The sequence below is a fragment of the Panulirus ornatus genome, chromosome 17 (genome assembly GCF_036320965.1).
Source record: "Panulirus ornatus isolate Po-2019 chromosome 17, ASM3632096v1, whole genome shotgun sequence".
NCBI classification, from domain to species: Eukaryota; Metazoa; Arthropoda; class Malacostraca; order Decapoda; family Palinuridae; genus Panulirus; species Panulirus ornatus.
In genome coordinates, this window is record NC_092240.1 from 16,459,424 (window position 1) to 16,475,975 (window position 16,552).

General features: G+C 38.6%; 2 protein-coding genes across 7 annotated transcripts in view; one reads left to right on the plus strand and one right to left on the minus strand.

Moving 5' to 3' along the window:
- LOC139754584 (inositol monophosphatase 1) overlaps positions 1–3,753 on the plus strand; it is a 116,911-nt gene extending 113,158 nt beyond the window's left edge. For all 4 annotated transcript variants that reach the window (XM_071671989.1, XM_071671988.1, XM_071671984.1 and 1 more), the window contains exon 8: positions 1,999–3,753. The gene's annotated coding sequence lies outside the window, so the exon portion shown is untranslated. The remainder of the gene's footprint in view (positions 1–1,998) is intronic.
- LOC139754581 (regucalcin-like) overlaps positions 1–16,552 on the minus strand; it is a 549,227-nt gene that overhangs the window by 129,920 nt on the left and 402,755 nt on the right. The gene's annotated exons all lie outside the window — the stretch shown is intronic.

The following is a 16,552-nucleotide window of genomic DNA, read 5'->3' on the forward strand; positions in this document are numbered from 1 at the left end:
CCCAATCTGATGCTTTGTACATGTCTTTACCCTCTCAATCAATACCCTCCCATATAATTTCCCAAGAATACTCAACCAACTTATACCTCTGTAATTTGAGCACTCACTTTTATTCCCTTTGTCTTTGTACAGTGGCACTATGCAAGCATTCCACCAATCCTCAGGCACCTCACCATGAGTCATACATACATTAAATAACCTTACCAACCAGTCAACAATACAGTCACCCCCTTTTTTAATAAATTCCACTTCAATACCATCCAAACCCACTGCTTTGCCGGCTTTCATCTTCCGCAAAGCTTTTACTACCTCTTCTCTGTTAACCAAATCATTCTCCCTAACCCTCTCACTTTGCACACCACCTCAACCAAAACACCCTATATCTGCCACTCTATCATCAAACTCATTCAACAAACCTTCAAAATACTCACTCCATCTCCTTCTCGCATCACCACTACTTGTTATCACCTCCCCATTAGTCCCCTTCACTGAACTTCCCATTGGTTCCCTTGTCTTACGCACTTCATTTACCTCCTTCCAAAACATCTTTATATTCTCCCTAAAATTTAATGATACTCTCTCACCCCAACTCTCATTTGCCCTCTTTTTCACCTCTTGCACCTTTCTCTTGACCTGCCTCTTTCTTTTATACATCTCCCAGTCATTTGCATTATTTCCCTGCAAAAATCATCCAAATGCCTTTCTCTTCTCTTTCACTAATAATCTTACTTCTTCATCCCACCACTCACTACCCTTTCTAATCTGCCCACCTCTCACGCTTCTCATGCCACAAGCATCTTTTGCGCAAGCCATCACTGCTTCCGTAAATACATCCCATTCCTCCCCCACTCCCCTTACGTCCTTTGTTCTCACCTTTTTCCATTCTGTACTCAGTCTCTCCTGGTGCTTCCTCACACAAGTCTCTTTCCCAAGCTCACTTACTCTTACCACTCTTTTCACCCCAACATTCTTCTTTTCGGAAAACCTCTACAAATCTTCACTTTCACCTCTACAAGATAATGATCAGACATCCCTCCATTTGCACCTCTCAGCACATTAACATCCAAAAGTCTGTTTTGCGCACCTATCACTTAACACGTAATCCAATAACGCTCTCTGGCCATCTCTCCTACTTACATACGTATACTTACGTATATCTCTCTTTTTAAACCAGGTATTCCCAATCACCAGTCCTTTTTCAGCACATAAATCTACAAGCTCTTCACAATTTCCATTTACAACACTGAACACCTCATGTACACCAATTATTCCCTCAACTGCCACATTACTCACCTTTGCATTCAAATCACCCATCACTATAACCCGGTCTCGTGCATCAAAACTCAGCTGCTCCCAGGCTAACTTCAAAACTTGACCCGGTTGCCATACACCACAATGTTAGTTCAGTTTCCATCCTCTATTGATATTACTTTGGGTTTTTGCTCCCAAGAGCTGGCTGCTTGTGTTCCCCAGTGATAGGTACATAATGCAATACTCAGCAAGCTGCTGTGTCATATCATTACTGTATGCTGTTGGCAACTCAAGGATGGGTCGTTTTGTTAACTGTTTCTTTCCATACACCTTGAATTTTTGCAGCTCTCTACTCTTTCATGTCTTCTTTAATAAATATGACCTGACACATTTCTGTTAGCCCTCTATCAGCAAAAACACACTTGCCATATTTCACATAACACAATAAAATGTAAATCTTTATTCTTAACCGTGAATTTTCTTGTAATGAGTCCTGTGTGCTAACCAACCTTAATGGCAGAATCTCATCATGAGTAAAGAAAGTTTGAAAGATGGAGCCCCATGAGTTGAGAATTCTTTCCCTATTCTTTACAGATAGTGTTGTACCTAGATGATTACAAAAGATTCATGGTTATTAATTTTTCTCTCTTATCCTTAGGGATAAATACATGTAACAAGCTGTAAATATTTGATTGATATATCAAGGCAGTTACATTAGTAACTGATTGGTTTTATTTTTCTTTTCAGTTCAGAAGATAGACACAGACTTTAAGAGACAAACTTGTGTGAGCAATAGCACTTATCTTGTTGGTCTGATGATGAAAAATGCACCTGGTCCATAACTTCCATATGTGGTTCAAGTACCTGCAAGTATTTTCATGTTCACATAATGAAGAAGGCCATCTAAGAAAGTACTTCCATATCTATCAGGAAAACTATAGATATTTGGAAAAAGACAGGAATATAAACTGGTGAAGAAAGAATATCAAGTTGGAGACAAGTTTGATGAAAAGGGAGAACTTCAAAAAATATTTCATAATGATGCTCTTTCACCATCCATCATAATGCTTTAAAGATAATGAGGATTGGGAAAGTGTTTCATTACATTATATTTCTAATTGAAAACAAAAACCTTTTATTTATTTATTTATTTTGCTTTGTCGCTGTCTCCCGCGTTTGCGAGGTAGCGCAAGGAAACAGATGAAAGAAATGGCCCAACCCACCCCCATACACAATGTATACACACACACACACGCATACACAATGTATACACACACACGTCCACACATGCAAATATACATACCTATACATCTCAATGTACACATATATATACATACACAGACACATACATTTATACCCATGCACACAATTCACACTGTCTGCCCCCATTCACTCCCATCGCCACCTCGCCACACATGGAATACCTTCCCCCTCCCCCCTCATGTGTGCGAGGTAGCACTAGGAAAAGACAACAAAGGCCCCATTCATTCACACTCAGTCTCTAGCTGCCACGCAATTATGCCCGAAACCACAGCTCCCTTTCCACATCCAGGCCCCACACAACTTTCCATGGTTTACCCCAGACGCTTCACATGCCCTGATTCAATTCACTGACAGCACGTCAACCCTGGTATACTACATTGATCCAATTCACTCTATTCCTTGCCCTCCTTTCATCCTCCTGCATGTTCAGGCCCCGATCACACAAAATCTTTTTCACTCCATCTTTCCACCTCCAATTTGGTCTCCCACTTCTCCTCGTTCCCTCCACCTCCGACACATATATCCTCTTGGTCAATCTTTCCTCACTCATTCTCTCCATGTGCCCAAACCATTTCAAAACACCCTCCTCTGCTCTCTCAACCACACTCTTTTTATTTCCACACATCTCTCTTACCCTTACAATACTTACTCGATCAAACCACCTCACACCACACATTGTCCTCAAACATCTCATTTCCAGCACATCCACCCTCCTGCACACAACTCTATCCATAGCCCACGCCTCGCAACCATACAACATTGTTGGAACCACTATTCCTTCAAACATACCCATTTTTGCTTTCCGAGATAATGTTCTCGACTTCCACACATTCTTCAAGGCTCCCTGGATTTTCGCCCCCTCCCCCACCCTATGATTCACTTCCGCTTCCATGGTTCCATCCGCTGCCAGATCCACTCCCAGATATCTAAAACACTTTACTTCCTCCAGTTTTTCTCCATTCAAACTCACCTCCCAATTGACTTGACCCTCAACCCATACTGTACCTAATAACCTTGCTCTTATTCACATTTACTCTTAACTTTCTTCTTTCACACACTTTACCAAACTCAGTCACCAGCTTCTGCAGTTTCTCACATGAATCAGCCACCAGCGCTGTATCATCAGCGAACAACAACTGACTCACTTCCCAAGCTCTCTCATCCACAACAGACTTCATACTTGCCCCTCTTTCCAAAACTCTTGCATTCACCTCCCTAACAACCCCATCCATAAACAAATTAAACAACCATGGAGACATCACACACCCCTGCTGCAAACCTCCATTCACTGAGAACCAATCACTTTCCTCTCTTCCTACACGTACACATGCCTTACTTCCTCGATAAAAACTTTTCACTGCTTCTAACAACTTGCCTCCCACACCATATATTCTTAATACCTTCCACAGAGCATCTCTGTCAACTCTATCATATGCCTTCTCCAGATCCATAAATGCTACATACAAATCCATTTGCTTTTCTAAGTATTTCTCACATACATTCTTCAAAGCAAACACCTGATCCACACATCCTCTACCACTTCTGAAACCACACTTCTCTTCCCCAATCTGATGCTCTGTACATGCCTTCACCCTCTCAATCAATACCCTCCCATATAATTTACCAGGAATACTCAACAAACTTATACCTCTGTAATTTGAGCACTCACTCTTATCCCCTTTGCCTTTGTACAATGGCACTATGCACGCATTCCGCCAATCCTCAGGCACCTCACCATGAGTCATACATACATTAAATAACCTTACCAACCAGTCAACAATACAGTCACCCCCTTTTTTAATAAATTCCACTGCAATACCATCCAAACCTGCTGCCTTGCCGGCTTTCATCTTCCGCAAGGCTTTTACTACCTCTTCTCTGTTTACCAAATCATTTTCCCTAACCCTCTCACTTTGCACACCACCTCGACCAAAACACCCTATATCTGCCACTCTATCATCAAACACATTCAACACACCTTCAAAATACTCACTCCATCTCCTTCTCACATCACCACTACTTGTTATCACCTCCCCATTAGCGCCGTTCACTGAAGTTCCCATTTGCTCCCTTGTCTTATGCACTTTATTTACCTCCTTCCAGAACATCTTTTTATTCTCCCTAAAATTTAATGATACTCTCTCAACCCAACTCTCATTTGCCCTCTTTTTCACCTCTTGCACCTTTCTCTTGACCTCCTGTCTCTTTCTTTTATACATCTCCCACTCAATTGCATTTTTTCCCTGCAAAAATCGTCCAAATGCCTCTCTCTTCTCTTTCACTAATAATCTTACTTCTTCATCCCACCACTCACTACCCTTTCTAATCAACCCACCTCCCACTCTTCTCATGCCACAAGCATCTTTTGCGCAATCCATCACTGATTCCCTAAATACATCCCATTCCTCCCCCACTCCCCTTACTTCTATTGTTCTCACCTTTTTCCATTCTGTACTCAGTCTCTCCTGGTACTTCCTCACACAAGTCTCCTTCCCAAGCTCACTTACTCTCACCACCCTCTTCACCCCAACATTCACTCTTCTTTTCTGAAAACCCATACAAATCTTCACCTTAGCCTCCACAAGATAATGATCAGACATCCCTCCAGTTGCACCTCTCAGCACATTAACATCCAAAAGTCTCTCTTTCGTGTGCCTGTCAATTAACACGTAATCCAATAACGCTCTCTGGCCATCTCTCCTACTTACATACGTATTCTTATGTATATCTATATATTCCCTGAACTATTACCTACAATTTTGGGTATTTTGTTATGGTAATAGATTTGCTTGGAAACCTCAGTATATGGAGTATTTTTCATGCTGAATTCAAATTTAGGTTTGAAATATATGTTGGGGAGCAATATGGCCCATAAATGAATAATTAATATTGCAACTCTTTTAGAAGAACATATGATTATTCAGTTCATATTTATTGGGTATCTGTCGCATTGAAGAATCCTTATGAGATATTTTCAGTTTATTTTTTAGGTATTGTAGCGTTTCAATATGTCATTTTTCAATTTTATAACTAAGAGGGTTTGGAGCCAAAATTCACTGAACTATTTCCTGCAATTTTTGGTATTTTTGTGAGATAATTAAAAACCTCATTTGAAGGACTATTGTTCATGCTAAATTCAAATCTGAGGTTGAAATATATGTTGTGGGATATTAAAGCCAGTAAATAAGTAATTGATTGTTACTTTTGTGAAAGATTCTGTGATTTTTCGGTTTGTATTTATTGGGTATCTGTTGCCTTGGGGAAACATTTTGATTTTTTTATATACATAAATAATGATAATTATTTATGTTTTATTTATTTATTTTGCTTTGTCGCTGTCTCCCGCGTTTGCGAGCACCAGGAAACAGACAAAAAAGGCCACATTCATTCACACTCAGTCTCTAGCTGTCATGTGTAATGCACCAAAACCATAGCTGCCTCTCCACATCCAGGCTCCACAGACCTTTCCATGGTTTACCCCAGATGCATTATGAAATATTTTTCATTATTTCAAGTATTAAACTTATCATTATGCAAGATTTAAATTCTAAACTAAAAAGATTTTAGGGCTAAAAAATCCCTGAAGTATTACCTGCAAATTTTTGGTATTTTTGTGAGAATTATGGATTTGCATGAAAACCTCAATCTAGGGACTATTTTTCTTGCTGAATTCGAATATGGGTTGAAATATGTGCTAGGGGATATTAAGGCTTATAAGTAATTAATTGTCACTCTTTTAGAAGACGCTGTGATCATACTGCTTTTATATATTGAGTATCTATTGCCTTAGGGAAGCATTATGAGATATTTTCCATGATTATTTTAAGTATGGAAATGTTTCATGATTTCTTATTTTTATTATGAAAATAAAACTGATTGAGGCTAAAAATTTCCTTAAACTATCACCCACAATTTTTGTTATTTTTGTGAAAGTGATAGATTTGCTTGAAGACCTCAGTACAAAGACTGTTTTTCATGCTGAATTCGAACCTGGGGTTGAAATATATGTTTGGATATATTAAGGCCTGTAAATAAGTAAATCATCCATTTCTAACACCTGGTCTTTTGCATCGAAACTGCTGACACTCTCTGCTTGCAAAACAATTGCATGCTATCATTCTTCTCTTGGCCAGGTGCAAGACCACTAATAATCACCTATCTCTTGCAGTACTCTTTCATTTTTACCCTCATCAGTCTAGAGCTCTTTTCCTTACAACCCTTCAGACATTCCCAAAACCCCTGCACCAGTAGTAGTGCTACCTCTTACTTAACTTTTATCCTCTCACCAGCTCCAAACTTTACCTCTTGGAAAAGAGACTTTTGCAAAGTAATACCAAATAAAATTGAGTGTACATGGCAAAAGGTGAGATGAGACAAAGCTAGGGAAGTGCATGAGGAATAGGTTGCAACATTTAGGCAGGATTATTAGGGAGAAGCAGAAGGTAGGAGTATTAGATAGTAGTCATTAGGAACTTTAGATAGCAGCCTCTCCAAACACTGCGTTAGACTTGCCCTCTGCCACTGGTCTGTTAAGGGTGAGGCGCTAAAGGCGAAAAACGGCATTGGAGTTCTTTAGTTATGGGGACTCTGTTGCCATGGCCACCCCTTTGAGGGAGATCCAGTTGGAACAGGCATCAGAGATATATGGTAACTCTTTTAGGAGATTCTTTGATTATTTGTTAGATATTTACTGGATACCTGAGACCATGGGGAAGCATTATGAGATATTCTCTATGACTATTTCACTCATGGAGCATTTAATTTCTTAATATTTGTACTTTAAAACAAAAACATTTTGGGGCTAAAAAAAAATCCTGAACTATTACCTGCAATTTTTGGTATTTTTTTGAAGAGTGATAGATTTGCTTGAAAACCTTTGTGTAAGAACTACTTTTCATGCAGAATTTGAATCTAGGCTTGAAATATATGTTAGGAAATATTAAGGCCTGTCATAAGCAATTAATTGTAACTCTTTTAGAAGGTTCCATGATGATTTGGTTCATACTTATTGGGACAAGTCAATTGGGAGGTAAGTTGGAATGGAGAAAAAGTGGAGGAAGTGAAATGTTTTAGATATCTGGGAGTGGATTTGGCAGTGGATGGAGCTATGGAAGCAGAAGTGAGTCATAGGGTAGGGGAGGGGGTGAAGGTTCTGGGAGCGTTGAAAAATGTATGGAAGGCGAGAACATTATCTCGGAAAGCAAAAATGGTATGTTTGAAGGAATAGTGGTTCCAACAGTGCTATATGGTTGCAAGGCGTGGGCTATAGATAGAGTTGTGCGGAGGAGGGTGGATGTGTTGGAAATGAGGTGTTTGAGGACAATATGTGGTGTGAGGTGGTTTGACCGAGTAAGTAATGAAAGGGTAAGAGAGATGTGTAGTAATGAAAAGAGTGTGGTCGAGAGAGCAGAAGAGGTTGTTTTGAAGTGGTTTGGTCACATGGAGAGATTGAGTGAGGAGAGATTGACAAAGAGGATATATGTGTCAGAGGTAGAGGGAATGAGGAGAAGTGGGAGACCAAATTGGAGGTGGAAACATAGGTTAAAAAGATTTAGAGCGATCGGGGCCTGAACATGGAGGAGGGTGAAAGGCGTGCAAGGAAAAGAGTGAATTGGAACAATGTGGTATACTGGGTTCAATGTGCTGTCAATGGATTGAACCAGGGCATGTGAAGCGTCTGGGGTAAACCATGGAAAGTTTTGTGGGGCCTGGATGTGGAAAGGGAGCTGTGGTTTCGGTGCATTATACATGACAGCTAGAGACTGAGTGTGAACGAATGTGGCCTTTATTGTCTTTTCCTAGCACTACCTCACACGCATGAGGGGGGATGGGGTTGTCATTTCATGTGTGGAGGGGTAGCGATGGGAATGAGTAAAGGCAGCAAGTATGAATTATGTACATGTGTATATATGTATATGTCTGTGTATGTATATAAATGTATATGTTGAAATGTATTGGTATGTATGTGTGTGTGTGGACGTGTTTGTATATGCATGTGTTTGTGGGTGGGTTGGGCCATTCTTTCGTCTGTTTCCCTGTGCTACCTCGCTAACACGGGAGAGAGTAACAAAGTAAAATAGATAAAATATGAATACTTATCGGGTGTAAGTCAACTTGAAGAAGCTTAAAGAGATATTTTCAGTTTTCATTTCAAGTATAGAAGCATTTCATTGTCATATTTCAAAAGTTATTGGGGCTGAAAATTTCCTTGAAATATTGCATGCAATTTTTTGCATTTTTATGAGAGTAATAGATTTGCCTTAAAACCTAAGTATAAGTACCATTTTTCATACTGAATTTGAACCTAGGGTTGAACTATTTGTTGTGGGATTTTAGACCTGTAAATAAGTAATTATTTGTTACTCCTCTGAAAGAGTCTGTGATTATTTCGTTCGTATTTATTAAGTATCTGTCACCTTGGGGAAGCATCATGAGGTATTTTCCATGATTATTTTAAGTATGGAAAAGTTTCATGGTTTCATATTTTTATTTTAAAATAAATTTATTATTATTTCAAGTATATAAACATCTCCTTATGCCATATTTGAATTTTAAAACAAAAAGATTTTGGGGATAAAAAATTCCCTGAACTATCATCTAAGTGTTTTTTTTCTTTTTTTTTTTTTTTTGTATTATAAATTGCTTGAAAACATCAGTATCAAGATTATTTTTCATGCTGAATTTGAATCTGATATTGAAAGATATAAAGGCTTAGAAAATAAGTAATTAATTGAAAGATATTAAGGCCTAGAAAATAAATAATTAATTGATACTCTTTTGAAGTAATTAATTGATATTCTTTTAGAAGATTCTGTGATTATTTGGTTCTTATTTATTGGGTATCTTTCGCCTTAAGCATTATGAGATATTTTCCATGACTTGTTTCAAGTACAAAAGCGTTTCATCGTCATATGTCAATTTTAAAACAGGTTTTTTGCTCTAAAAATTACCTGAACTATTACTTGCAATTTTTGGTATTTTAGTGATAAGGACTACTTTTCAAGCTAAATTTGAATCTGAGGCTGATGTATATGTTGGGGGATATTAAGGCCCGTGAATAAGTAATTAATTGTTAAGCTTATAGAATATTCTGTGATTATTCAGTTTGTATTCATTGGGTATCTGTCGCCTTCGTTAAGCATTATGTGACATTTTCCGTGATTATTTCATGTATGGAAGAGTTTCATCGTGCTGTATTTCAGTTTTAAAACAAAAGGGTTTTGGAGCTAAAGAATTCTTTGAACTATTACATGTAATTTTTGTTATTTAAGTTAGGGTAATAGATTTGCTTGAAAACCTCAGTATAAGGACTATTTTTCATGCCAAATTTGAATCTACAATTAACTTTTATGTTGGAGGACTTAAAGGCCTGTAAATAAGCAATTAATGGTAACTTTCAGAAGATTCTATGAATTAATTTGATTCATATTTACAGCATATCTGTTGCCTTAGGGAATCATTTTATTTGCCTGTGATTATTTCAAGTATAGAAGAGTTTCATTATGTCCTATTTTCATTTTAAAACTAAAAGGGTTTGAGGCAAAAAAATTTCCTGCAGTTTTTAGTATTTTAAAGGGTAATAAATTTGCTTTAAAGTCTCAGTAGAAGGAATTTTTTCATGCGAAATTTGAATCTGCAGTTGACATATATGTTGGGAGACACAAAGGCCTGTAAATAGAAAATTAATGGTAACTTTTAGAAGATTCTTTAATTATTTTATTTATATTTATTTTGTATCTTTAGACATAGGGAATCATTATGAGATATTTTCTTTGATTACTACAAGAATAGAAGGGTTTCATAATTTCATATTTGTAATTCAAAATCAAGAGGGTTTGGGGTTAAAAATTTCCTTGAGCTATGACCTACAATTTTTGATATATTTGTGAGTAAAAGACTTGCTTGAAAACCTCATCATAAGGACTATTTTTCATGCTGAATTCAGTTCTAGTCTTCATATATATGTTGAAGAATATTGTGGCCTATGAATAAGTAATTGTAACTCTCTCAAAAGATTCTGTGATTATTTGGTTTGCGTTTATTGGGGATGCAGTATGAGATATTTTTCATGATTATTTCACGTTTGAAAAAATTCCCTAAACCTACAGTTTGGTATTTTTTGAGAGTTAAAGATTTACTGGAAAACTTCATTATGAGGACTGTTTTTCATGCCAAATTCGAATCTGGGTTGAAATGTATGTTGGGGTATGTTTTTTTTTTTTTTTTTTTTTTTTTTTTTTTTTTTTTTTCCCGCTGTCTCCCGTGTTTGCGAGGTAGCGCAAGGAAACAGACGAAAGAAATGGCCCAACCCACCCCCATACACATGTATATACATACGTCCACACACGCAAATATACATACCTACACAGCTTTCCATGGTTTACCCCAGACGCCTCACATTCCCTGATTCAATCCGCTGACAGCACGTCAACCCCGGTATACCACATCGCTCCAATTCACTCTATTCCTTGCCCTCCTTTCACCCTCCTGCATGTTCAGGCCCCGATCACACAAAATCTTTTTCACTCCATCTTTCCACCTCCAATTTGGTCTCCCTCTTCTCCTCGTTCCCTCCACCTCCGACACATATATCCTCTTGGTCAATCTTTCCTCACTCATTCTCTCCATGTGCCCAAACCATTTCAAAACACCCTCTTCTGCTCTCTCAACCACGCTCTTTTTATTTCAACACATCTCTCTTACCCTTACGTTACTTACTCGATCAAACCACCTCACACCACACATTGTCCTCATACATCTCATTTCCAGCACATCCAACCTCCTGCGCACAACTCTATCCATAGCCCACGCCTCGCAACCATACAACATTGTTGGAACCACTATTCCTTCAAACATACCCATTTTTGCTTTCCGAGATAATGTTCTCGACTTCCACACATTCTTCAAGGCTCCCAGAATTTTCGCCCCCTCCCCCACCGTGATCCACTTCCGCTTCCATGGTTCCATCCGCTGCCAGATCCACTCCCAGATATCTAAAACACTTCACTTCCTCCAGTTTTTCTCCATTCAAACTCACCTCCCAATTGACTTGACCCTCAACCCTACTGTACCTAATAACCTTGCTCTTATTCACATTTACTCTTAACTTTCTTCTTTCACACACTTTACCAAACTCAGTCACCAGCTTCTGCAGTTTCTCACATGAATCAGCCACCAGCGCTGTATCATCAGCGAACAACAACTGACTCACTTCCCAAGCTCTCTCATCCCCAACAGACTTCATACTTGCCCCTCTTTCCAAAACTCTTGCATTCACCTCTCTAACAACCCCAGCCATAAACAAATTAAACAACCATGGAGACATCACACACCCCTGCCGCAAACCTACATTCACTGAGAACCAATCACTTTCCTCTCTTCCTATGTATAGGCTTATAAAATGAGTAATTTTTTGTCACTCTATCAGAAGATTCTGTGAATATGGTTTGTATTGGGTATCTTTTGCCCTGGGAAAGTGCTATGAGATATTTTCCATGACTATTTCAGGTATAGAAGCATTTCATTTTGTAATATTTCAGTTTTAAAACAAAAGAGGGAGAACTTCAAAAAAATTTCATAGTGGTGCTTCCATACAAATTCTGAATGAAACCAAATACCTTTGAAAGTCTCAATGCTCTTTTCACCATGAAGCATCATAATGCTTTAAAGATAATGAGGATTGGAGATGATAAGCATTTCCTGAAAGATCAAGAGAGAGGGTGAAGGAGTTTCATGGGACCTTGAATACTGTGTTAACCAAAGGGATAAGGAAACTTTAATGGTGAAGAAAAAAACTGCTGGACAGAAGAGAATTGACCTTCAAAATTTTATAATTCTTTAGTTCTGTTAGATCTGGATCTGGTACATGAGCTTTATCTTCATTGGTGAGTATGAATGAGGAAAAAAATCATATATCTTAATTATGGCTTCGTTGTCTTGAACCAGGTCATAGATTTTTATGATTATTGGACCAGTTGACTGGGTTTTATATCTTACTTAGCCATGAAATCCTATAGGTTATATTTTGAGCAATGTAAGGTTCATATTGACATTTCCTTTAACACACAGATTTTGTAGTTTGTTATGCAGATTTACAGAACTTACTTGATCTTTTTGGTTGTTGCTCAGCAAGTTTCTTGTGCCCCATTTTATTAGATATCATCATTCAACCATTTTTCCTTAGTTCTGGAAACTGACTACCTGCTTTGTAGCAGCACATGTGTTCTCTTTATTGCACTGAATGTCTTACTGAACCTTTCAGAGACTATATCCATGATATTTTCTTTGATGATATTATCATCTTATCTTGTCAAGAACAATGCAGAGATCAATAAAATTTGCAAGTTTAGAATCTGGAATTTTTTTCATTCATGTCATGTTGATTAACATTACATGCAGTATCTGTGTGCATTAATAATGAGTCTAATAGTGATTTTTTTTGTGTCAGCAATACTCAGAAAAATTATTCCAGTTTTGTTTAGGCATGTAATTCTTGTAAGTTTTCTGATTTGTACTCTACCAATAACATTGTTCTAGAATGCTCAAATTTTGTAGATCACTTTTTTATACACTGTGGTAGTCAATAATTATGAGTGCAGTCTCTCTTTTTTCCCCCACCCTAATGTGTTTATTTTCTTTTTTTTCATACTTGTTTGGTATTTTCCATGTTAGAGAGATAGCTAATCCAGAACAGATGACTGAGCCTTAGAGGAAAAAAAGAAATCCTCATTTGGCATTTTCCTCTGTTCCTTCTTTTGGAAAGTGGTGCAGGAGGGTAGGATTTTCAGCCCTCCCTCTCCTGTCCCTCTTAGTCACCCTGTATGACATGGAGATACATGGGCAGTATTCTTTTTCCTTTATCCCCAGATAAAATATGTTTATTATTATGATTTCTTTCTCATACTTGATTGCTGTTTCCTGGATTAGCAGGGTACAGCCAGGAACAGATGAAGAAAGACCACATTCACTCGCATCCATTCTCTGTCTCTTATGTGTAATGCACCATGCACAACCAGGCCCCACAGACCTTTCCATGATTTACTCCATCACTTCACATGCCCCTGGATCATTCCATTGACAGCTTGTCAACCCCTGTATACCACATCATTCCAGTTCACTCTATATAGTGCATGCATTTCAACCTTTTGCATGTTCAGGCCCTGACCACTCAGAATCTTTTTCCCTCCATCCCTCCATCTCCAATTTGGTCTACCCCTTCTCCTTGTTCCCTCCACTTCTAACACAAATATCCACTTTGTTAACCTTTCATTCTCTTCATATGTCCAAACCATTGCAACACACTGTTTTTAACTTTCTCTACCACACTCTTTATTACCACACCTCTCTCTTGCCCATTTATTACTTATTCAATCAAACCACCTCACACCACACACTGTCTTCAAACTTTTCCTTTCCAACCCATCCACCATCATCGATACATCCTCATCCATAGTCCAGGCCTGATATCCATATAACATTGTTGGGACTACTTCAGACATACCCATTTTTGCCCTCCCAGACAATGACCTCTTTCCACACATTCCTTAGTGCCCCAGAACTTTCTCCTCCTCACCCACCCTATAACTCACTCACACTTTTATGGTTCCATTTGTTGCCATGTCCTCTTCCAGGTATCTAAAACACATCACTTCCTTCATTTTCTTTAGTCAGACTTACACCCTAATTAACCTATCCTTCAACACTGTTAAACCTAATAACCTTGCTTTGATTCACATTTACTCTCAACTTCCTAAACACTCATTCAGTCTCAGTCTCCAACTTCTTCAGTTTCATTCTTGAATCTGCAATCTGTGCTGTAACATCAGGAAATAACAACTGACTCACTTCTCAAGCCTTCTCATCTCCCATAGACTGCATACTCGCCCCTCTCTTCAAGATTCTTTCATTTACTTCCATCACCACCCTAGCCATAAACGAATTAATCAGCCATAGTGACATCACACTCCAGTCTTCACTTGGAACCACTCACTTTCCTCTCTTCCAACTCGTACACATGCCTTACATCCTTGATAAAGATTTCTTGCTGCTTCTAGCAACTTTCATCTCACACTGTATATCCGTAAGACCTTCCACATGCAAATCTTTTTAGTTTTCTATTTCTCACACACATCCTCTGCCATTTCTGAAACCATACTGCTCCTACCATTATAATGCTCTATACATGCCTTCATCCTCTCAATCCCTTACTCTCCTGTATGGCTTAATAGGTACATTCAACAAGATTATACCTTTGTAGTTTGAACATTCACCTATATACCCCTTGCCTTTATACAATGGCACTGTACATGCACTCATATTCTGCCAATGCTTAGGCACCTCACTATGATCCATACATACGTTGAAAATCCTAACTAACCAATCGGCAACACAACCATCCCCTTTCTTAAAAAATTCAGCTGCAATACCATCCACTCTAGCTGCCTTGCCTCAGTTCATCTTAAGTAAGGCTTTCATCACCTTTTCTCTCTTCATCAAACCTATTTCCATGACTCACTTTACATACCTCCCTGACCGAACTACCCTTCATCTGCCACCCTGTCATCAAACACATTCATCAGTCCTTCAAAATCTTCACTCTATCTCCTCACTTCATAATTGCATGTTATCACTTCCCATTTACTCCTTTACCGATGTTCCCATTTGTTCTCTTGCTTTTTGCACACTATTAAGCCCTTTCCAAAACATCTTATTCTCCCTAAAGTTTACTGATACTTGCTCATCCCAACCCTCTTTTGCCCTATTTTCCAACCATTGCACCTTCCTCTTAACCTCCAGCTGCTTTCTCTTTTGTTTACCCCAATCATTTGCACTTCTTACCTGGAAGTACTGCTTATATACCTCTCTTTTCTCTTTCACTAGGAACTTTATTTCATCATCCCACCACTCAATACCCATCTTAATCTGCTAACCTCCCACCTTACACATGCCACAAGTATCATTCGCACATCCAGCACTGCTTTCCTAGATATCTCCCATTCCTTGCTCACTTCCCTAGCTTTGTATACTCACATTTTGTTGCCATTTTACACTCAATCTCTCCTGTTATTTCTTTACACAAATCTCTTTTTCAAGCTTGTGTATCCTTCTTTTCTGAGAACCTCTACAAATTTCCACCCTTGCCTCCACATGGTAATGATCAGACGTCCCACCAGCTGCCTCCCTCAGCAGAGTTACATCCAAAAGCCTCTCTTTTACATGTCTGTCAATTAGTGTGTAATCCAATAATCCCACCAACCATCTTTCCCATTCACTTGTGTACATCCCTTTTTGAACCATGTATTTCCAATCACCAGCTCTTTTTCAGCATCCTCCACAAATTGTTCACCATTTCCATTCACACTATTGACTACCCCATGCCCCCCAGTCATACCCTCAAATGCCACATAATTTACCTTCACACTCAATTCACCCATCACTAATACTTTGGTCCCTTACTTCAAAACTGTTGACACACTCACTCAACTGCTCCCAAAACACTTGCCTCTCATGATCTTTCTTCTCATGGCCAGGAGCACAAGCTTTAATAACATAATCACCGATCTCTGCCATCCACTTTTGATTTTACCCACGTTATTATAATTTTTTCATACATGTTCGCCATTTCCCACATGAGCAAGATAGCATCAAAAATAGATAACAGAGCCTTAGAGGGGAAAATCCTCACATGGCCTCTTGCTTTGTTCTTTCTTTTGGAAAGTACTACAGGAAAGTAGAATTTACTGCCACTTGCTCTTGCCCCTTAGTCACCTAAAATGCAGCAGGGACAACGGGAACAGTATTCTTCCTCTCCAGTTCCCAAGGACAATGGTGAAAGAAACCTGGATGTTCTGGCTCTGAGTGAAACAAAGCTCAAAGGTAAAGGGGAAGAGTAGTTTGGGAAAGTCGTGGGAGTAAAGTCAGGGGTTGATGAGAGGACAAGAGCTAAGGAAGGAGTAGTTTTACTCCTGAAGCAGTTGTGGGAGTATGTGATGGAGTGTAAGGAAGTAAAATCTAGATTAATGTGGGTAAAACTGAAAGT